This window comes from Cervus canadensis, chromosome 30 (genome assembly GCF_019320065.1).
Source record: "Cervus canadensis isolate Bull #8, Minnesota chromosome 30, ASM1932006v1, whole genome shotgun sequence".
In the NCBI taxonomy this organism is placed as follows: Eukaryota; Metazoa; Chordata; class Mammalia; order Artiodactyla; family Cervidae; genus Cervus; species Cervus canadensis.
This window is the reverse complement of record NC_057415.1, coordinates 32622697-32647409: the sequence shown is the minus strand read 5'-3', so window position 1 is coordinate 32647409 and position 24713 is coordinate 32622697. Positions and strand designations below refer to the sequence as shown.

The following is a 24713-nucleotide window of genomic DNA, read 5'->3' as shown; positions in this document are numbered from 1 at the left end:
TTGTGAACAGTCGTTTGAAAAACGCTGAGTTTGTTGCTAGTCTGTGTGTAATTAGGGTTATTCATTATTCTATAAGTCTTTATTATATACATGGCACCAATTCTTATGCTAGTAGTTGGACCAGAGTGGGGAATAAAGTGGCTGTCATCACAGGAGGCATGAAATAGTCCAGTGGGAAGGAAGATATTGACCAAATGAGCACCCATCATGGACAAAATGCAGTGAATGTTACAAGGGAAAAGGCACAGGGAGTTTCAAAAGAAATTATTAAATGGGGAACCTCATCTGATGTTAGGGTGATTCAGAATTTCCCTAAGAAAGTGACATTTGATTAAATCTGCAGAATGAGAAGGGATTAACTCAGTGAAAGGTCGAAGTGGGGTGTGTGCGGGATCATAGAGTCATGGAAGAATTGAGTAATGTAAGCAAAATAGAGTACTGGAAGTGAATGACAGACAGATGAAAGGCAGACCTTTTAGGTTTATGAGTTGGCATTTTTGTGATACTTAGTGGGCCTTCCTGTTTATGGCTTCCCCCCCGCCCCCAACAAAAGTCAAAGAAGAATAGAGAAAGGATATTTGGGGGGAGGTGGGTGCAAGTGTGTTGAAGCAGTTTGTGTTACAGCTATTTTGTGTATTGCTAAACAGTAATAGCATTTGTTGAAGCTATGCTCTGCACTAGAAATTGTAGAAAGCTCTGTGTTGGTACAGAGAAGTAGTTTTTGTTGGATTAAAAAAAAAATTCCTATATAGTGTAGTTACCAATCTAGTAACTATGCATGATTTGTAGGAAAGTAGACTGCTAGTTAAGTTTCAGTAAGTGTCAATCTGATGATTGAATGAGCATTTCATAGCTTGGTGATTTTTAAATAATGGTTTGAAATTATTGCTGCATTAGGATTTTTTTTTTTTTTTATTTTGCCATGATTGGGTTTTAGGGTTCTTTCTCCTGCCCCCTCCTTTTAAAGTTGGGTGATGAGTTTTAAAATATTTTAAATTGCACGCATGTGTCCTCAGTCGTTCAGTGGTGTCCAGCTCTTTGCGACCCCATGGACTGTAGCCCACCAGGCTCCTCTGTCCATGGGCTTCTCTAGGCAAGGATACTGGAGTGGGTTGCCATTTCCTTCTCCGGGGGGATCGTCCCAGCCCAGGGATTGAACCTGTGTCTTTTGCATCTCTTGCATTGGCAGGCAGATTCTTTACCACTACACTACCTGGGAAGCTATTTTAAACTGTAAATCCATAGATTAAGTGGACTGGTTGAGAACTGAAGTGTGGCAGGTGACCATGATTCAAGCATCAGTTTTCCCACCGCTCTCCATGGGGCTTTTGACTGGACACACCCTTTCCAGGTCTCCCGGTCCTTGTCTTGAAATAAGATGCTCAGTCTCGTCCAACTCATGCTGGGTCGTGTCCGACTCCTTGTGACCCCATGGACTATACAGTCCTTGGAATTCTCCAGGCTAGAATACTGGAATGGGTAGCCTTTCCCTTCTCCAGGGATCTTCGCAACTCAGGGATCAAACCCACGTCTCCTGCATTGCAGCTGGATTCTTTACCAACTGAGCTGTCAGGGAAGCCCTGTCTTAAAATAGAAGACTTGAAATCAGTGCACACAATTCATTCTCCTTATCATGTTATGCAGTGACTTCATGCTTTTTATTTTCAACTTTGCTCTGTTTTATCTTCAGAGAATTGATGTTTTTGTGCCATTGAGCTAATATAGTCTGACAAGCTCAAGCTAAACATGGGAGAACTCCAGGTATTTACGTCCTTATGGGTATTGTAAAGGGAGACTCGGGTGGTACACTTTGACATTGGCCGCCAGCACTGATACTTCTGGAAACATGGAAGGCAAAGAAGAGGACTTTCCTGAACAAAGTCTTCTGACTTTAACATCATAGTTAAATTAGTTGAAACTACATTGCTTATTAACCTTTCAGATTCAGTGAAGGTGAAAAAAAGTCATTATCTTAGGCTTCATGATGGATGCTTGCTTTGGGGGAAGAGAGCAATATCTAAGTTGTTATATATATAGTCTATGTTTTATAAAAACATGGAACAGTAATGATCTTATTTCAGAAAGATTTAGAGGCCTAAGGAGTCCCATGGACTATTAATTCAGTTTTAATGACTACTCCATGTTTAAGGACTATTGGGTAAAGAATGGGTTTTCTGGGGAAGGAAATGAAAGGTCCTTGGCAACTCAGCCTTTCTTACCAGTAAAATACGTTAGTAAAATATATTAGTTTTGGTAATTTCAAAATAATTTTCAGTCTTTCAGTCTTCCAGTCTTACTTACAAGTACTTTATTTCACTTGTTCTTATTTCTGAGGAAAATATATTTGAGGAAACAAAAGTGCATGCTTTTTCTTTTTGTGAAAGTAAAAAGAAAAGTGAAGGTCGCTCAGTCGTGTCTGACTCTTTGTGACCCCATGGACTGTCCATGGAATTCTCCAGGCCAGAATACTGGAGTGGGTAGCCTTTCCCTTCTCCAGGGGATCTTCCCATCCCAGGGATGGAACCCAGGTCTCCCACATTGCAGGCAGATTCTTTACCAGCTGAGCCAGAAGGGAAGCCCACACTACCTAATTCCTTATAGAACTTCCCTAGTGGCTCAGATGGTAAAGCCTCTGCCTACAATGTGGGAGACCTGGGTTCAATCCCTGGGTCGGAAAGATCCCCTGGAGAAGGAAATGGCAACCCACTCCAGTACTCTTGCCTGGAAAATCCCATGGACAGAGGAGCCTGGTAAGCTACAGTCCATGGGGTCGCAAAGAGTCAGACACGACTGAGCGACTTCACTTTCACTTTAATTCCTTATTCATAATAAATATTTATTCAGAAAGTCCAGGTAACTGGGTATTTTCCTTAGTGTGTTTTGGTGTTGATTCATCAGCTTATCTGCCTTTATTTGTTGTTGAATATCTTCTCCTTAAGCTCACACTGTGTAGAAACTGGCCGGGACCTCAGGCTCCTGCCTGGGGACAAGGCAGAGGCAGGTCTCACAGGCCGTGTTTGGGATCAGGTTGGGCATAGGTCCAGGCAGGTAATAGGTATGGGTGTTGCTCAAGGCTGGTACTAAGAAATAGATTGAATCAGAAGGGGTTGGAGTCATGAGGTTAAGTTAGGTTCAAGGCCAGCAGAGCCAGGAAGAGGCCCAGAGTGCTCTCTTGTACCGCCGAGTGTTAACGTTTTAAGGCAGGGCGTTCTGGATAGCCCTAAGAGAGAAGTTGTGTAGACAGAAGTTTAAGCCTCTCTGGAGGAGTTTTATTTTCAATGATCAGAGCATCTGTTAACCATCTCTGCTTGTTCAGGGGTATCTGGATGCTCTAACAGGGCTTTGTCACGATGACCTTGGGAAGCACAATCCCCACAGTCCTCCAAGCGTTTGGCCACCTCACAGTGGAGAGACACAGATGACAAATTCTTGTTTGATTCAGGGATTAGGTACCTTATTGATACCTTCTCCAGGAGCAGAAAGCAGCCCAGGTCTTGTATCTTTCTACAAGAGATTTCCTATAAAGCAAATTGAACATTCCATTAATTTGAGGAAAAATAAGTATTAACCCTGGCCAGTAGCTGTTACAACAGAGGTTGGTGGACTGTTTGGACTTACGTAACATAGGGAGGATGCACAGAACTTTTTAACTACCTAAACCCCTTCCTTTTTTCATTTTCATCCCATTTTGATGGTGGAATAACTCAGGTGGTAGAAAACATTTCAGTAAACACATATTAAAGTTTTTTTTTCATATTAAAGTATTTAAAATTGTCCAACTAATTTAAAAATATTTATTTCTATGTAAAAAAGTGGCTTAGAATATTCTTCAAAATGTTTTAAAATATATTTTTGAAACCACATCATGACAACATTTAAACAAACCTCATATTTGCAATTCCCTAATGTAATATATTTTTCATTTAATCATGTTAGTTTTATAGTCTATTCCCATTATGGTCTATTTTGTGATATCATTCTACCTAGAGGTAACAAATATGTTTTTGTTTCTACTGGCCATTTTCTAACTACTGTTATATGTGGCAATGTGGTCTGAATCATTATAGTTTTAACAGCTTAATATTAATCCTTTCTGTTGTTAAACTATTCAACCATTGTCCTTTTTTGGGACATTTAATTTTATGTCTTATTTCTTTGCTATTTTAAAAAACACTACACTTAACAACTTTCTATGTAATTTTCTGAGACTGAGATCACTAATTTGAGAATAAATATCATTTGGTTTCCAAGTATGTTTAGAAAGGTTATTACAAAAAACTTTTTAAATTACACAACTAGTATGTGTTCATTGTACAAGGCAAATAAAAATATAAAAGAAGGAAAAAAGTAGTTAGAATCCCCCCAGAGGTAGCCATTGTTAACTTCATGTGACATCTCCTTCTCATATTTTCTCTGCACATTTTGCTAGCTGGTTGAAATCCTACTGAGTAACATTGAGAATCCTGTTTTTTGTCTTAACAGTATATCATAATTAGAGGTGACCTGACTTCCGTTTAGTAGCATTACTTCACTGCAGTGAACACCTTTGTGTGTGTGAGGCTTTGTCTGAGTTTCAGAGGATTTGTTTGGGATAGATTCCCATTTCCAGAATTTACTGCTTCAAAAGATAGGGCTGATTTTTTTACTAGTGGTGAGAAATGATTAATTTCCAGAAACCAATGGTAATACTTCATACTCTTTTCAGGAGAATTTGAGAAAATTTGAAAAACAGAAATCTTCCTGAATGAAATGTAGGTTTGTGAAACTTGGAAAATGATTAGAGCAACAGGAAGCTTTGGTACTAATCGGTCCTGGATGACATGGAGTGAAATTGATCAAACTTGTTGATGGATGTGATTCCCTCCACTGCAGTGATACCCTTCACTCCTCTAGAGTTTTGTATTAGCCAGCTTTCCTTAGTCCTGTTCCCTTCCAGTGCACAGATTTTAATGTGCAATAAAACATTTTGGTTTTAACTGCATTTACTCTCTTGACTGATTGTGGAATATTCCTGGTTAATATGCTTCTGCAGAAGAAATGGTTAACTACTAGGAAATGAAACAAAATGGATAGCAAAGAATTAAAAATTGAATAGTATTTATATCTGTGCTTGTTCAGTAGGTACTTTTTGTATTAGCCTCCATAAATTTTATTTTTCTCCAGATGTCATTGGTCTTGAGGCCAGGTCTTTTGCTCTTTTGGGGAAATTAAGTGAACTTCCTTAAGACGTGGTTAATTTACTGTTTCATTCATAACTAGAAGCAGTCACATGGAGTGCAGTTCAATTTGCCATTCAATTGATGATCATTTATTAGACTCCAGAGGTACAAAGGTGAGTAAGATGGGGGCCTTGTCTTGAAAAAACTCACAAGCAGTAGAGCTGCAAACTGAATGAAAAATACTGTGTGATGAATGCATTGCTGGAAGGTAGTTACTTGTATATTTCCCTACTGAAAATAAATTTAGTAAGCACAGGCAAGAAATGCAGGAAGAAAGTGAGAGTGTGAGTTTCAGCAGAGACCAAGACAGAGTGGCCCCCTCAGGGTCCTATTCACACATTTGGAAAAGACCACACAGTTCACTGTCCTTGACATGAAGAGGAAACACAATCAGCCATATGACCCAGAGAGCCTGTGAGGATAAGGGCTAAACGAGGGGCGCAAGTCTTCATGGTGCTGGGAGGAGAGAGGATTGTAATGGTTCTTTAAATATTCAGTATGCTAATATAATAAGCAATGTCTCCACACACAATCTTTACAATGAATGTAACTATTGGAGTAAGGAAAAAAAAAAAACACAACAGCGATGCTCAACAGAGGTCAGTGGCATCATGCCAAAGCTTGTCTCAGAAAAGCAGTTCTGTGGGAGCCAAAGCTAGACAGTTCAGACAAGTAGCTCTTGGCTGATGTGGCTCTATCCAAGGATTATTCACATTCCTTGTGGAATGATGGGCTAGATACCTTTCAGGATAAGCCTGTGAATGTTATTCCTTGAAAGGAATATTTTTGCTAATATTGAGTAACAGTGAGTTCAAGATTATACAGCTCAACTCTGCGTCCTTTCCTTGTAGTCAGATAAGTGTGTTTTATGAGTCAACCCCACTGGATAGCACAAACAAGGATCAGTCTGTGACCTCAGGCTATGGGAATAACTACCGGCATGTTCGGTAATCTCACTTCAAGGAGAGGAAGGAAGAGAGATGAAGGCCCTGACATTTTATGCCTTTGGCTGGAGTTTGCAAAACTGGCAGTCTGTGCGCTACATGGATTTGGCTCCATATGTATTTTCTTTGTTCAGTATAAGGTTTTGAAAGGTGACATAGCCAAGAAGGCATTATGATTGGTTCTTATTATGCAAAGTTAAGATATGTTTTTACTAGATACTTCTTTTATTTATGATGCCTGGGTGGTCCCTAGAGATATTTGTGTTTGAGACACCTGCCAAATTGCAGTTATGGTATAAAGGGAAGTTTGTGTAACTTTCAGAGATAGCGTAAAACAGGTAGTGATTACTCTGGGTGGGGAGGAGGATCATAAAAGGTTTTCTGAAAAGGTGGTTCTGAGACTGGGACTGGAAGGATGGAGGAGGTGTTTGCTGGGCATGGAATTCAGACAAGGGAAGGTGTTCCAGGAAGAGCCAGGAACATGTGTAAAGACACTTGTGTGGTCAGCATTATGTGTTAGGTGAGCTTTAAGTAGAAACTGATGCTTCATGAACAGAGTATGGTGTTGCTGAAGTGGGAAGTAGCTGGAGGATTCGGTATTCCGTGCTCAAGGAGTTGAACTTGAAACAATGGGAAACTATGGAAGTGTTTAAAACTGAGCATTGGCATGCTACATTTCTGTTCTGGGAAGATTATTCCCACACAACCAAGGGAAGTGGTGGCAGGTGGAAGGGACTTAGAATATGTTAGGGGAGATAATTAGGGCCTGAATTAAGGCAGTGATCGTGGGTTTAGAGGGAGGGAAGCAGATGTGAAAGATGTTTAGGAGGAAGAATTGACGCCATTGACTGAATGAGTAAATATGTAGGTGGGGTGGGGGAGGCGGGTAGTAATGGTGAGTGAACGGTGATTCCATTGACTAAGATGGAGCGGGAGTTGAGAGTAGGGAGGGTATGGGAAGCGTATGAGTTTGCTAGGGCTGCCAGGACAAAGTACCACAGACTAGGGTAACTTAAATAATGGAACGTTTATTCTTACAGTTGTGGAGACTAGAAGCCCAAGTCAAGCTGTTGGCAGGATTGGTTTCTTTTGAGGCATCTCTCGGCTTGTAGATGGGTCCCTTCCCTGTATCTTCATATGATCTTTCCCTTGTGTGTGCTTGTCTGTGTCCAGATTTGTGAGTGCTCAGAGCTGTACGGGTGTATACTTCCAGTTAGAAAGGGGATTTTGAAGTGTCAGGGGCCAGTTCTGGGTAACGAGGGGCTAAGCAGAGAGGTCAGTTTTGGGGGAATGTTGAAACTACCCTTTTCTTGTAAGGACACCAGCTGTGTTGGATTAGACCTCATTTTAACTTGATTACCTCATTAAACACCCTGTATCCAAATTTGAGGTACTCTGTGTTGGGACTTCACCATAGGAATCTTTGGGGACAGTTCAGCCCATGACAGGAAGGATGAGGGTCATAGTTAGCACATGTTGGATTTGAGATCCCTGTGGATATGCCATGGTGGTTCTGAAATGTGTTTAGAGATGTGAGAGCCTAGCTCAGAAAGTGCTCCAGATTTGGTAGTTAAAACCTGGGAGCGGATAAAGTTATCTTGGATCGAGGTACCCAACTTTGTCTTATTTTAAGAATCACCCAAGAGGGGGGCTTTTAGAATAAACCCCGTGTAGGGTCCCACTTGAGATGCATTGACCCTGTCTTAGGGACGGAAGCTGAAGCAGCCACCTGGTAATTCTAACATGCATCCCAGGTTTGAGAGGAGTGTCTAGGGAGTGTGATGTGTGAGCCAGAGAAGATGTGTCAAAGATGGCCAGGATCACTCTAGTAATGCGTGGGAAGGGAGAAGAGCAGAATATAAAAGGCTTCTTGTCTGATGTCCACTGATTTGTCCATGAAGGATATGAAAGTTATGGAGTTTATTTGAGAGTATAAGGGTTTAGAAGAGATACTGGGGGAAATGGAAGAGAGCAAAGGACAGTGACACCATAATGGTTGTTATTGTGGGCTCTGCTGAGATGAAAGTGATGAGCAGAGCCCTCTTCATCTTGTCTGTACATTTTCTCCATGGGAGCCTCTGGAAGCTGTGAATGGGGACAGAACAGGCAGCTTGGAGTTTAATCTGGATTGAGGTGTTAAAAGGCAGAGGGAATGTGGTAGGTAGCAGGCTGGTGGTGGGGTGGCCTGTGACATTAGGCTGAAAGTTGTGGGAACTGAGGTTGGATGGGCTGATAAACGGGAAAATGGAGGGGGCAGGAAGCTGGATATTTTGACATCCAAGGGCAGACAGAGTGTATGTGAGTGCTCACAGCTGTACGGATGTATAGTTCCAGTTAGGGGATTTTGGAGTGTCAGGGCCCAGTTCTGGGTAATGAGGGACTAAGCAGAGAGGTCAGATTTGGGGATATGTTGAAACTACCCTTGATACTGACTTGCGTGCTAAGCTGTTTGAAGGAGGGAATGGAGGGTAGGAGGGATTTACCGGAGAGCCTTTAAGGCCTGTTTCAGCTTTATGATTTAACAAAATGTCTTTTTTTTTTTCCTTTGAGCCACTTCTGTCATTTTTTTTCCCCTTCCCTTTAGTTGTTTTGGAATCACACTGCAGCGATCTGGAAGTAACCATTTAACACATATTTTTATTGATCCCCTCGTAATTGTAAATACATGACGGACATGGCCTCTGCATGCCTTTGGATTCTGTGCATGCGTGTGTCATAGGGTTCATACAGGGTGAAAGTAGTGCATTGGTCAGAAACGTCTCCACCAAACAGCTGGCTTCTGGGGCCTGTAATGAGGAATTATGACAGGAAGGGGAGGAGTTACTGAAGTTATTTTAAGGTAACATTAGTTGGATTCACTCTTTACCGCGTGGTAAAGGTCATCGTCATTACATTTACCATTTCGGGTTTGGAGTTTAACCTCCTTATTGTGGATTTGTTGGTCCTGGGCATTTTAGTTTTGTGGTAGGATGTTTTGTCTGCAGTTTGCATGTGTATTTGGAATGAGAATGAAGTATCATTTTTAAAACCAGGACCCAAAACAATGGAAACAATTGTGAGGGCATATCTTATGTTCAGCGGTAGAATTTCTCCTGGATATTGTAGGAGATAAATTTGATTCTCATCCTGGCATATAAAAATGACTCGTAATTGTTGTTGTTGCAGCAAAGGCAGTTGTCAACAGCTTTGATTTTGAGTTTGCTCATTTGGGGAAAAACATTTTCTAAATCACATCAGGCTTAGTATCCATACAGAAACCCAAGAGTGAAACTCCAGAGCTTTCACAAGGCTATGGGCTGAATCCAACTGGTGTGTCCTGTACAGTCACAGAAATCCCGCTCATCTGTTGCTGGGGGTTTTATTCTTTCTCTCCTCTCGCTCCTTACCTTCCTTTTCTTCTTTGTTCTAGCAAGGTCGTCCACATCGAACAGTTTCTCAACTTTCTACCACCCACCTTTAATGACCAAGTGCGGGGAATAATTGCTTTAGGATATTTGTTTCCCTGAAGTCAGCCCTGTCTCACACTCTGCCCTTCTCTCACTCTCCTACTACGTCACATATGCTGTTCTCCCTTCAGGGACAAGTTTGGACTGGAACTAAAAGAAGGGATTATCAGGATTTGGTTCTAATCCCGCTTTAACCATCAATTGAAACCAGCCCACATCCTACTAGTCATTTTGAGCCTGCCTTTGTGGACCTACAGGAGGAGGAGAGGATGAGAGAGAATGAATGGATTTGTGTCTGGTGAAGTGGTAACCATTTTGGCAACCACGAAGGTAGGGTGTTGGTTCTCACCTTTTACTTTGCATCAGAATCACCAGGGAGCAGGTTTAAAATGCTGTCTTGGGCCCTCTCACAGAGATTCTGATTCAGGCAATCTGGGAAGAATTCAGGATTCTGTATTTTTAATGAACTCAACTGAGAGACTTGTAGGGACTTTAAATTTTAGAATTCTCAGTTTCACAGTAATAGCATTTTTCAAGGCTGGACCCATTTGAGATGACTGTTAACTCCAACTGTAGACTTTATTTTATGATAGTGTGTTCTCTAAACATGTCATTTCTGAAAATTAACATGAAAGCAAGTGAGATGTTGGTTTTACCATGTCTGGGTTGGCCAGAAGCACACAGCAAGGGTACCATATTGTGTTTTAGATGTTGTCTTTTAAAGAATATGTGTATCTTAGTGGAGAGTGGAAGGAGCTGGTCAAGGATCTGAGAGACAAGAATTTATGAGAAAGGAAAGGGATAAATGGGTGACTTGATCTCTGCCTTCATCTGCCTGATCCACCTTCAGGTGTTGGAAAGATGAAATTCAGTTTGATTACAGAAGAGTAGCTGGGTCCCCTTGATGGGCTTTTCAGCTAGGTGACTTGAACCTCATTTAAGAGAATTTCTAGTGAACAGTCTGCCCAAGGACTTCATGGCTGGCCTTGGAAGGGAGTGAGCTTCCTGTCATTGTAAGTGCTCCAGCCGATACTGGAGAATGTAGATGAGATGAGAGCACTGGGGAAGAGATGAAGCTAGGTGAAGCTCAGCGGTTTCCTTCCAGTTGTGAGATGCTACTTATTTTATGAACAACACACTTAAAAATTTTAGGACACTGTTCAGGAATCCAAAGCTAAAATAAATCTAAGTAAACTCTAGTTGGTCGATGGATTATACACACACCACACACACACACCCCACACCATCTGAGACTCACAAATGATAAATGCCAGGCCAGTGTTGGGTTGTCTTTGAAGTTTATTATTTGCAGGTGTAGAAGCTCTTAGTTTTAGCTTGTAACGTTTCGAGACATGAAGTGCTGTCTTGAACTGTCTTTGATGATTTGATGTTTATACATAAGGTCTGCTGTGAATTTGGAAGGCACTGCAGAGTCACTCTTTTAAAGATCAGAGGAAGGCTGGATGAAATAAATTAAGAGTTTTTTCTTGATATTTTGTAGATTCTTATTCTTTGCCTAGAGATCTGCCTTCAGAGAGCTGCTTTTATGGAAAGAGGGAGTCATGGCATTTCGTGTGAACTCATGAGCCAATGTGAGATTTTCCTATCATTAGCTAATAACATATATTTAAAATCACATAAAAGTGTGTTGCCTATGGTTTGAAATTTTATTTCTGAATAAATTAGAGATTAAAATCTGTGGTTTCTAGTTCAAGGATATTGTGCATAAACATACAAATCATGTATCTGATGTGGATTTTGATGTCATTAAAGAGAAGTGGCAGCAGCCAGGCATTATTAGCTTTCCTCCCTTTTTCTTAGTTGCATCGGTCTTTTGCCTTTATGTTGAAAGGCCACAGTAGATGTTGACCTTCCTCCTCTAACTGCCAATAATTGTAAAATTTGAAATGTTTTTAGATAGGTAGTTTTAGCCCATATCTTTTTTCCTGATTCTCTTGCTTTCACTGCTCTTGTTCCCAAGACCCAAAATTGAGGCCAGATGTGTGTCAACATTGAGAAACCCTGACTGGCTCTCTTGTTCTTTCCCTCCTTGATATTAACGCACGAAGGGAACTGCAACCCCAGGCCTCTGCTAGTGTTCTGTTATTTCTGCCTGTTGTTCTCTTGCAGGTTCTAAATGAGATTGGCATGTATTTTTGTTGTGTGCTCTAAAATTTGAATATTTAAAGCAGTACTTTCTGATAACATCGTAAGTCTCTGAAAACATTATATGTAAATATATGGATATGCTGCACATTTTAAATTTTGATTATTTTATTTTGGGAGGAGGGTTGAATGTTTTTATTTTTATTTCTTTATTGGCATATGAAAGTGTTAGTCACTCAGTTGTGCCCAACTCTTTGCAACCCCATGGACTGCAACCCACCAGGCTCCTCTGTCTGTGGGATTTTTCAGGCAAGGATACTGGATTTGGGTTGCTTTTTCCTTCTCCAAAGGATCTTCCCAACCCAGGGCTCGAACCCGGGTCTCCTGCACTGCAGGCAGTTTCTTTACCGACTGGGCTATGAGAGAAACCCTATTGGAGTACAGATGATTTATAAAATTTTGACTATTTTAAATTGAGGTTTTCTTGTATAACATTTTACCCAGAATCTAAGGCTAAATGACTCACCTATGTATCTACATGCATATGTTAACAGTTATTTTAACAGTGAAACAATAAATGAAAATGTATAAAATGTAAGCAACAGAAACAACAAATAAAATTTTGTGAAATATAAAAATTATAAAGCATGCTAAGCATCCATAATAAAACCACTTTTAATGTTTTTAAATATCAATTCCTTCCCCCTCTGTATTTGTACATATGATTTGGTCATTGATTAGAAACTATAGGGGAAAATCCAAATTCTTTCAAACTAGGAATATTAACTCTTAATATTTTTGGTATATGTCTCTTCATATATTTAAGTGCATTGATGTATTTCATATTGTTAAAATTTTAATTTTTGGTAATTTTCTTATTTTAAAAGTGATACATATACAATTCAGAACCTTTGGAAAGATAAAAAACATAAATAAAATATTGACAGAACATAAATAAAAAAATCCACTTAAAAATAAGCATTAACCATTTTTAAACTTTTTTTTCCAAGTATGAAAGTGAAAGCCACTCGGTTGTGTCAGACTCTTTGCAACCCCATGGACTATGCATGTGTATACATGTATATGTAATTCCATGGAATTCTCTAGGCCAGAATACTGGAGTGGGTAGCCTATCCCTTCTCCAGGGAATCTTCCTGACCCCAGAAATCGAACCGGGGTCTCCTGCATTGCAGGCGGATTCTTTACTAACTGAGCTATCAGGGAAGCCCTTTTCAAGTATGTGCATCTATAAATGCATACTTTTAAAAAAATTATTAATACTAGAGTATATAGTTTCTGTGTAGGTTTTTTATGGTTAAAAAAACTTAGAAATGTATAAAACTTTTTTTTTTGGTAACAATTGCACTGTTAAGTTTGTTTTAGTGTGAATTTCTTCTTACTGATCTTGCTGTTTCTTATATCTGAGGATTCATGTCTACCACCAGTTCTGGGACATTTTTGTCCATTAGTTCTTAGAGTAATACTTCTGACAGGTTTGTGGTTCTGACTCTCCGTTTAGATGATTCTGAAACCTTTTCAGTATCATTCCTGCCTCTGAACCTCACTTTCAAATTCTTATCTCTGAGGCTCTGTCCTCTGTTCTGTGTGATTTTTTTTTTTTTTGGTAGTAACAGTCTCATTTACTAATTTTCTCACCAGTTGCACTTAATCAGATATTTATTTCATGCACTAATTTGAAATACTGTGGTTTTCATTCCTACAAACTCTATTTGAATCTTTTTCAAATTTGTGTGGTCTTAAAAAATTTGCCATTCTTTCACTACATTCTCCTGTTAAACATATTAAACATTTTTATTTTATAGTCTGTGATAATTCCATTTTCTGTAGACTTTATAGGTCTGATTCTGCTATTTGTTGTTTTGTGTGTGTCTGGTATGTTCTGGCTTGCTTCCTTCATGTGTTCTGTGAATTTTTTTTTTTCCTTTTTGTACATAAGCTCATGTTTCTAGGAACTTTTCCTCTAGTAATTCTTTGAGAACTTAAGGTGAAATATAAAAAACTTCTATTTGCTTCTACTGATGCCTTAAGGGCACTATCAATTCATGTCCACATCAGTTTAAATATCAGTTGAGTTTTTTTTTGGTGGCCATAGCAATTGTATGAATTTAGGCCTCCAGTGTATTATTAGGGGCAGGTGTCTGGGTATAAATCCTCAAAGGAGGCGCCTTCCTGCCTAGATCCAAATCTGAGACAGTTGTATTTCTTTATCCTCTCCTTATGTGACATGGGTTAGTACTTTTCCCACTTTACACGTATTGAGGGTGAAATGTCCCAGATTTTTAATCTGACTTTAACTTCCCACTTGATTTCTGCTTGTAAACGTCAAAACTAGGGCTCAAGTGGGATTGGGATACACCTGGTTGCTAGGTTATATGTTCTTCTACCTTGACTGATATCTTCACATATATTGGCTTCTCTGGAGGTTTGTTACTTTTTGGTCAACTTGGCTAAGCATTTGAAAAGGTAGGTAGGGATGTATGTGTTGTGTGTGTGTGTGTGAAACATACACATTTTTGTGTGTTCACACACCCAGCCATTTTAGATGTTTTTGTACTGGGAGAGTTTTCAAGGTATTTTGTCTTCAGTATTCCTGGAAAGGAAGTCTACAGTATGACTTTTTAACAGTAGGGCATAATTCATCCCTCAATTATATTTTTATTTACTTAAATAATCTTCTTCCTTGGAACCTTAGGTTGATTTCAATTTCTGTTACAAAGGATGCCCTCATTTAGATATCTTAGCATAGGTTGCTGATATTTCCTCAGGATAAATACCTTGAAGCAAAATCGCTGGGTCAGAGGGTATACTTGTCTGGGTCTTGATAGATATTACCAGAGTCACCCTGAAGTCACACTGAAACTTCCTAACACAGCACTTGCAAATGCCATACTTCTTTAACCACTGAGTTTTACACACTTAAATCATCGACATTCCAGGTAAGATGGCATTTTGTTTTTAAAATTCAGATTTCTTTCATCATTGGAGAGGTTAAGCATAACTTTTTCTTAGCTTTGAATATTTGTATTTCCTATAAAGTTTGAGTTCATGTTTATAATCATTTTTCTTCTAGGATGCTTATGTGCAGACTTTTTATTTGTTTAAATTATATACTTAATAGATAGAATTATTCTTTAAAAATTTTAAGATATTAATGGCTTTTCATAAGACTTTTTTTCAGTGTGCATTTATTTTTCTTAAATATAAAGAAGCTTTAAATGTTAGTCCACTTTATCCATCTTTTAGGCTTCTTATTTTGGCATTATGCTAAAATAGCCTCCCCCTACTCTGCTGCTGCTGCTAAGTCGCTTCAGTCGTGTCCGACTCTGTGCGACCCCATAGACAGCAGCCCATCAGGCTCCCCTGTCCCTGGGATTCTCCAGGCAAGAATACTGGAGTGGGTTGCCATTTCCTTCTCCTCCCCCTACTCTAGGATTATATAAATGTTCTATTATGATTTCCCTAGTTATGTTAAGGCTTTGTTTTTCATTGAAGATTTATTTGTTTACGTAATGGGAAGGTCTGTCTCTAACTTTTTGCCATTGTGGATTTCTCATTCAGGTGGATTTGCCTGTCCTGTTTGGTGGTATGATTTAGATAAAGCCGGATCACTTGGAAATTTCTTCATGTTGAGGCCGTAACTTCTGAAAATGGAAATGACGTAGTATAGAATTGGCATGATATGAAACTGGGAATGTAGATGTTTATGTAGGCAGTGGTGACCTCCAAATCCATGATGAGAAAAGCAGGGGAATGTGTTCATAAAGGGAATGAGTTAAGGGATGTGGTAAAGAAGAAGATTGCTTCCCAGTGGTTCAATGGTAAAGAATCTTCCTGCCAACGCAGGAGATGTGGGTTTGATCTCTGGGCTGGGTAGATCCCCTGGAGGAGGAAATGGCAACCCACTCCAGTATTCTTGCCTGGAAAATCCCATTGACAGAGAGAGGAGCCTGGCAGACCACAGTTCATGAGGCCGCTGAGAGTTGGACACGACGACTGAGCACACAACACAAAGACGAAGGTTAACTCTCAGGCTTAACCATCATGGGGTCATCTTCCCACCCGTTTCTCTGTGTTTTCTGTTGTCCTAATTGCCTTTGGAAATAGAATGTGTGGGATGGACCAGAAAGGCTCTTGAATTGTCAGGGTTTGCAATGATTTGAAAAAGCTGGGAAGACTTTATATTACCCACACTTTGTTTTTTGTGTGATATGGCTTTTTTGTATGCAGTGGGTGCTCAATCAGTATTTGTCGCATGAATGAATGGAGATTCCCTGGTTAGGAAATAGAGCCGTGTTTAAATACTGTGTATTTTGGAGTAAACCAATCTTTTGGTTCATTTTTTATTTCTAGTGGCTCTCTGTATTCATTTCTTCTTTTGTCCACCATGCCTTTTATGAGGACTGTCTGCCAGACACACTGGACATTAGGATTAAAAAAAAATAATTATGGTGCTGACTTTGTCCTCAGGGAGCTCAGAGTCTAGTAGTTGCTTCACAAATGGATAGAGTTTAGTGCGATGAAGCTGTCTCTCATGTGCCTGGTGCAGAGATGGTGTTCTATAAGAGGGCATGACTAACGTGATATGAGGGCTGCTGATGTGTATGGCAGGGGGTGACTAAGAAGGAGATTTCTGAGACTTGATAATGAAAGATTGAAAAATAAAGGAGAGTTTACCTTTTGGATAGGCAGTGGAAGAGGGCATTCCAATCGTGAAAATAGACCATGAAAAGATATGAAATAACATGGTGTTTTCTAGGAACTCCGGGTGGTTTGGTTGGTGAATAATGGACGATGAGGCAGAGGCCAGATGGTGGGAGGTCTTGTGGTGTGTCTGAAGGAATCTGAAGTTTGCTTCTTCCCTCCCTCCCAATTGTTAACAATTGAAAGGATTTCTACAGTTTCTTCTTTTTTTCCTAGTTAGATCATTATGGGAGGTTAAATTGGAGAGAGACAGAGAAGTGAACTAAGATTAGAGATAGAGACCCTTACAATTGTCCTAGGGAGATGACCTGAACTAAGTAAAGTGAAGGTGGGGGCTGGAGGAGAAAGAATGGATTTGAATTCACTGAAAAGTGTAGTCAGCAGGATTTAGCGACATGCTTAGTGTAGGAAAATAAGTTGTGTTTGGGATATTTTTGCATTGGAGGTTTTAAAATTATAGATGGGTCAGTTAGAGTGTGGGAGATCATGTTCTGGACTAGGGACGCATATTTAAGAACCATCAACCTGCAAGTGTTTGTGGGATCCATTGCTATGAATAAGATGGCCTAGGGAGAGTTAGCACCAGTAGAAAAGGGCTAAGCAAAAGACTTGGGGGTGCACCAACATTTCCGGACTCTCAGAGGAAGAGCATCCTGCAAAGAGGCCTGAGAAAAAGCTAGCAAAAAGTTGGATAGGAATCAAAGGAGCGTGCAGTCGTTAAGTAGGGCAAGTTTTTAAGACAGTGATTAACAATGTAAAAATGTCATTAAAGACACAAGTAAGATAAGGACACAAAAATGTCCTTATTTAGAGGAAAAGGATCTTCGCTCAAAATTTTAAGCAATGAGGGCAGAAGCCGTGGTCCATCATAAGAGGATGCAGAAGAAGTGAGCACAGACTGTTCCTTCAGTATCCTTGGCCTTGAAAAGGGAGCAGGTTGGGGACAGGGCAAGGAGCTGGGGAAGAAGAAGTAGTGGTCATTGGGGTTAGGGGTATTTCTTTCTGTGTTCTTTTAAAGGGGGGTTATAGCATGTATTTATTCTGAGGGCTAGGAACTGAAGAGAGAGCAAAGCTGAAGGTCCAGAAGACCGAATAATTGAATGAAATCAACTTTGGTTCTAAACTCGACATGGCCAACTGGGGACTGGGATGGGTGGGAGAAATGTCTTACAAAGTCAGCATTGGCCAAAATTGGTGAAAGTTCCTATCATTGGAAGATACAGGTTTTCAGGGCAAGCATTTCACCAGTGCATATGGGCATAAACATTGGTAACTGTCTGGTAGCTATCTGCTGGTGTCTGCTACATGCAGCCTTGATTATGTCCTCATGGAAAAATTAGTTGGATGTTTTCCCCTAAGTCTGACTAGTTGGAATAACCTTTATTGGATCATTGATATATCTTTAACACTACAAACAGTATGAAAGTGAAAATGAAGTAACTAAGTCATGTCTGACTCTTTGCGACCCCATGGATGGTAGCCTACCAGGCTCCACGGTCCATTGGATTTTCCAGGCAAGAGTAGTGGAGTGGGTTGCCATTTCCTTCTCCAGGGGATCTTCCCAACCCAGGGATCGAACCCGGGTCTCCTGCATTGCAAGCAGACGCTTTACTGTCTGAGCCACCAGGGAAGCCCACAAACAGCATAAGAATGTTAAATTTTGGAATTTTGGAGTAACATTCAAAGGTGTTTGTAAGTAAATTTGGTTACATTTGGGTTATTGCTAAACAGCCCAATTCTCATTTCCATCACATTCTTGTTTCTTTGAACTACAAGAACCTGAAGTACAGTCAAAGTTTTGGGGGATGATTGCTAAGATATGTGGCTCCAGTATCTTGTCTTCACCTCCACAAAGACTGTTTAGTTTTCATGCTGCAGCTCTATGGGATGGTGCTTCTGGGAAGGAAGGAAACTCCTAACCCCATCAAGTTGCATGGGTACCTGGATGACGCTGTCCGTTCTGTGATTTATGCCACCACTTTTTAGTTATTGCACCTTGAATAACAGTTCACCTTACTCTATTGAAACACCTTGAAACAGAAGTTTTCTTTTAAAGTAGGAAAACTCTTTTAAGCTATTTTCAGAGATGTCTGCGTGTTTATGTCTCTGTTTAGTGCCAAATACAGCCTTTCTCTTTCAGTTAGTGGTCCTTCCATTAAGCAGATTACATTAGGTTACCCCAGAGGAGGGGCTCTGGGTGATTGTGTGCCTCCATGCTGGTGTCACTCTTGCCAGCCTTTAGCTGAACAAGCCCTGTGTGCCCCGTGAACTGACCGTCTCCTACAGTGGAGTGTTCTGGATTGCCTACTAAAATCCAGGCATTGGGGCAGCCATAGTCTCCTTCTCTGTTTGAGAATGTATATCTGTGGTTTAAATACTTTCCTGTAGAACCACAGGACTTAGGGATTTCCATTCTAAATGACCGGGATTCTCAGAGTTCCTGATTTAGGTACGCAAATTAGCTTCTTATAACCAGCACTTAGCAACCCTAGAACTTTGAAGTTTGGAAAAACCACATATTCCTAGAGCCTGTCTTTTGTATTCCTCTTTTACTGATAGTTCTTTGTTCTTTTGGCCTTGGCGGGAAACATCCTATCTCTATTTGTGGGTTTAGATCCTCTGGTTTATCTGACTTTGATTAGGGATAAAAGAATGCCTTCCTGTCTAGCTCTCACAAGACAATGAATATTGCTTTACACTCACCCTTACTATTCCCCATCCTTTTTTTAAAATAGTTTAATTTTTAAGATTGAGATTTAATTGATGTATAACATTATGTTAGTTTCAGGTTACAACATAACAGTTCAGTATGTGATATAGTTTACATTTTTTACTTTACTTTTTGCTTTTCAGCCAACTTAATTAAAAAAATTTTAATAGCAATATCCACTTCTTTATTTATTTAATCTTTATATTATGCTGCAGTAAAGTTGATTTACGATGTTGTGTTAGTGTCAGGTATATAGGAAAGTGGTTTGGTTATACATATACATATGTCCATTCTTTTTCAGGTTCTTTTCCCGTATAGGTTATTACAGAATATTGAGTAGAGCTTCTTATGTCCTTATTGATTATCTGTTTTATATATAGTAGTGTGTATGTGTGAATCCCAAACTCCTAATTTATCCCTCCCCTCAACCTTTCCCTTTTGGTAACCATAAATTTGTTTTTGAAGCCGGTGAGTCTGTTTGTCTTTTGCAAATAAGTTCATTTGTATCTTTTTTTTGTTTGTTTGTTTTAGATTCCATCCCCACCCATTGTTAGTTTACATCATGTGACGCTTTCCCCTATTTTAAAAAATAAATTCTTTCTGAAATATCTTCTTACTTGCTTTTGGTTTTGTGTGATTAACTTTGATACACAGTAAGTGTTGACTGGCAAAATTAATTGCTTATTTTGCCTTATAATAACTACAATACGTACTGATTTACTGATTAGGGTACAGATTGAGATGGATTAGAAATAAAGTTGAAAATTGATCTCTCAAGGGAATTTTCTGAGGAAAGGATAATAGATGAATATGTAATTAGAACTCTCTTCCTCTTTAAGGAACATAGGGCATCTCAGTGTTTCCATGTGTTTGGTTTTAATGTATTAAAAGTTAGAAAACATGGTGAACAAGAAGGGTTAGCTATGAGCTTATTATAATTACTTGTCTTAATGTTTACATTTTTCTTGATGCATCTAGTTAGGTTTCATGCTGACTCCAAAATGACAGAACTCTCTGGAGAGCCCATTTGGTAGAATAAAGCTTCTTCCATTCTAATTGAAAAGTGACAACATTTCTTTCTACATCATAGTTCTTGGGCACAGTATGTCTGCACAGCCCAATAGAAGTTTTTGCAGAGATAGAAATGTTCTGTCTCGGTATGGTCTGCATCTGGCAAGTGACTATCATATTGAATAGTGCAGGCCTTGACTTTGGAGTTAAAACCACTCCTCATTTGCTAGCTGTGTATCTCCTGACTAGTCTCAGAAAGGTTCTTCTTTGGGACAGACACAGCTGCACACCAAGGCACATAGCTGGGCAAGTGGTCTATCACTGGCTGCATTGCAGACCTAACTCTCCCACTTAGCCATATGCCCTTGTGAAGTGACAAGGACCATCCTCCTGACTACCCCAGAGGTTCTGCACCTTGACTGCTGAAACAGGAGAAAACCCTGGCCCCATATCCCCAAGAATTCTTTCTGAGGAAGGGGGTTCCCATTCTTTCCTGAGTTATAAATCAGTGCTGAGGGGCCTGGCTAAGGACAAGGAAAATTTTCATGTTACAATTCTCCCTCTAGCCACGTCTGTTAGAACTAGACTTCTGTTCTTCTATATTCAGGAGGCCACGAACCGGACAATGGATTATTTATTGTACTTACTGATTTATGAGGGCTTCCCTGGTGACTTAGCAGTAAAGAATCTGCCTGCCAGTGGAGGAATCGTGGGTTTGAGCCCTGGTTCGGGAAGATCCCCTGGAGTAGGAAATGGCAACCCATTCCAATATTCTTGCCTGGAAAATCCTGGGAACAGAAGAGCCTGGGGGGCTACAGTCCATGGGTCGCAGAGTTGGACACAACTTATTGACTAAACAACACCACCACTACCAACTGATTTATGAACAAATGTCTTAGCATAGAACTTAGTGATGGGAGAAAAGGAGAATAGTGGATTACAGTCCATGGGTCACAGAGTTGGACACAACTTAGTGACTAAACAACACCACCACTACCAACTGATTTATGAACAAGTGTCTTAGCATAGAACTTAGTGATGGGAGAAAAGGAGAATAGTGGATTACTGTCTGGCCATTGCTTCATTTCAGAAAGCAGAGCTGCATGGTAAGGGGTTGGTCCCTGCTGCTCTCTTTGGTCCCCAACCCTTTTTTCTGGAAAATGAGGTAGAGTGGGGAAGGCCTGATCCTTCTAACGTACTGCTTCCTGTTTGTTTTTGGCTCGCAAAGCATTCGTTGGACACTGATTGCTTCAGTTCTGCTCCATCTTCACTGCATATCATAGATATTACACTGTACTTAATATATATTATTCCCAGGTTCTTGTAAATGGCTGGCTACTCTTCTTGATTTCGGAGCCATTTTGAGTTTTTGCCCTTTTGTCTTTATTTACATGCGTTTCAACTGGAAATGGTGTGGGAACACATCAGGAAATTTGGGCTGATAGCATTTTTATTCAGAAGTCAGTTTATGACCATTTACACTATGAGTTCTTTAATCATAGCTTTTGATCTATAAGGAAATGCCTCTGGGTTGAATTGGCAGATCTCAAAGATTTTGGACGTTAATGTTTTTAAGAGGATTGCCAGAAAGGCCCTGAGAGTCACGTGGCATACAGGAATTACCTTTTAACAGATCAGATTCCATCTCCAAATGATATAAAACACGTGTCCACACCCCCCTGCCTTTTTTCAAATTTATAGTTTAATAGCTTAAAAGAACCCTCTATATGAGTTAGATATTGCCTTTCCAGTAGAGCTATAATATAATCTTATGCTCATGAACAGGAAATGAATTCAAGAAACCTCAGATGTGTTGTCCAGTCCTCTGCTAAACGAGAGCTTGGTGTGGACTTTGTCGAAACTTAAAGCAGTTGCTTTTGGCAGACATGCTTCACCATTCAGATGGACAGCATTAAACAGCTTCACTCCAAAGGTCACTTCGTGTGATGATGTGATGGGTACATTGCAGCTCTTTTATTCCTGTGGACACACACTGGGATCAAGTCCTGCTCAAATACAACATGTTCTTAGCATCTTCACTAAGTGTGTTTTAAAAGAAAAGTGTCCAAGGATTATATACTTGCCCTGCATTTTTCTGTGATGTTTCAGTTAAAAGTCTTTATTGAATAATCCAAAAACTCCTTCCTGAGAAAATTCGTAGCTATCCTCATCCTTGAATAGGTGAAATGACCCTCAATTTGGATTGTAATCCAATTGATTTTGTTAAAGAAAGTTCCAGATGCCTGGTGTCAAAAGTACTTGGAAGTGGTTTTTGATTAACAGACTGACCTCTGAAACTTCAGACACTTATCAGAGACTTCAGTCTTGAGTCATCAACTTTTCTAGTTCTCTCTAAGGCCATTTGAAGCAACTGATAATATTATCACATAGTATTAAATGGACAGTCCAGTGAATAGTTCTCAAAGTGTGGTCCCAGGACTAGTTAGTAAGTACAAATTCTCAGGCCCATCTCAGACCTACTGCCTCAGAAACTTAGAGGGTGGAGCCCAAATACTGATTGTTGGAACAAGATCTCCAGCGAATTCTGGAGGCTGCATGCTACAGTTTGAGAATCGCTAGTCTTAATATAGGAGTTAACACATCTGGCTCTCAGCCTAGGGTCATTTTGGGTAATTGTTAAAATGAAAATTCTTGGTTCCCACCTGTACAGAGTCTGAGTCCGCAGGCCTCAGCTGGGGCCCGGGGATCAGTGCTTCTATGTTTGGTGGCAAAGCCTGCTCCGGGGGACCTCTGCTTTCCCTTTGTGTCAGATTAGTCGATCACTCTAGGTAGAGAATACAATACTCTGGTTCCTTTGTAAAAGGCTTTATAGAACTCTTAATTTAAGACAATGGCATATAATCAGAGGTTACTTCTGAATTACTTAAGGAGACTTAAAAAAATACAGGAGACTGGATTCTACTATATCAAGAGGTCTGGTTAGGAGTGGGAAGTGCTTGCTTTTGTGTGTATTTTTGTTTTAAGTTCATGGGTGAAATGCCCCCTGAGAAACATGGATTTTTGTTTTCAGATTTCATTGAAATTGATAGAAGTTATCATATCATTTATATTTCTGTGAATTTTTTACTATAAAACTATTACTAGTATTTAGTATAAGAGAATTGTGTCTCTCTCCTGATAGTTAATGTGCAGTTCTTCTTTTTTCTTTTGCTTTAATTAACAGAGAGCTTAGAGTAAAGTTTTGTACAACGTTTTGAAATAATCTATTTCTTTTGTCCACTTCAGTCCATGACTCATTTTTTCCCATTTCTTTGCAGTATTATTGATACATTGTGTAAGCTTAAGGTATATAGCATGATGAGCAGATACATGAATAGATTGCAAAATCATTATTACAATAAGGTTAGTTAACACATCCATTATCTCAAAAAATCAGCTTTTGGGGGGCAGTGATAACATTTAAGATCTGCTCTCATCAACTTTCAAGTATGTAATGTAGTATTTTAATTACTGTCTGTACATTAGATGCTGTACATTAGATCCCCAGAACTTAACTCATTTTATAGCTGGAAAATTGTACCTTTTGACCAATGTCTCCCTGTATCCCCCACCCACTTGCCACTGATAACCACTAATTCTACTATTTCTATGAGTTTGCTTTTTTAGATTTCACACATTAAATGAGATCACATAGTATTTTATCTTTCTGTTCCTGACTTACTTCACTTTGCATAGTGCATTCTGGGTTCATCTGTGGTGTGGCAAATGGCAGGATTGCTTTCTCTTTTGTGACTGAATGATATTCCACTGTATATATATTATATATGCCATGTTCTCTTTATCTAGTCTTCCAGTGATACAGACTTAGGTTGTTTCCATGTCTTGGCTAATGCTGCAGGAGACATGGGAGTATGGTTATCTCTTTGAGATAGCGATTTTATTTCCTTTGGCTGTATACCCAGAAGTAGGATTGGTGGATCATATGGTAGGTCTATTTTTAATTTTTTGAGGAAACTTCATATTGTTTCCTGTAGTGGCTGAAGCAGTTTACATTCCTGTCAGCAGGGTACAAGGGTTCTTTTTTCTCCACCATGTTGCCAAGACTTGTCTCTTTTTGATAATAGCTATTCTAAGAGGTGTGAGTTGATACATCGTTGTTGTTGTTCCGGATTTGCATTTCTCTGAGGACTAGCATGCACCTTTGCATGTATCTGTTGTCCATTTGCATGTCTTCTGTGGAAAAATGTCTATTCAGGGCTTTTGCCCATTATTAATTGTTTGTTGTTTTGACATGGTTGTGTGAGTTCCTGTTAACCCTTGATCAGATAGATGGTTTGCAGTTTTTTTCTCCCATTCCGTATGGCCTTTGCATTTTGTTGATAGTTTCATTCAGTATGCAAATGTTTTTAGTTTGATGTAGTTCCGCTTGTTTTTGCTTTCATTGTTTGTGCTTTTGGTGCTATATCTGAAATATCATTGCCAAGACCAGTGTGTCTAGGAGCTTCTTCCCGATGTTTTTTTCTGGTAGCTTTATAGTTTGGTGTCTTTTATAGTTTGTATGTGCATACAGTGTCATATCTTTTGTAGATCTTTT

General features: G+C 39.6%; 1 protein-coding gene across 2 annotated transcripts in view; it reads left to right on the top strand.

The window, feature by feature from the left end:
- Nucleotides 1–24713, top strand: part of LPAR1 (lysophosphatidic acid receptor 1) — a 153903-nt gene that overhangs the window by 15140 nt on the left and 114050 nt on the right. The window lies entirely within an intron of this gene.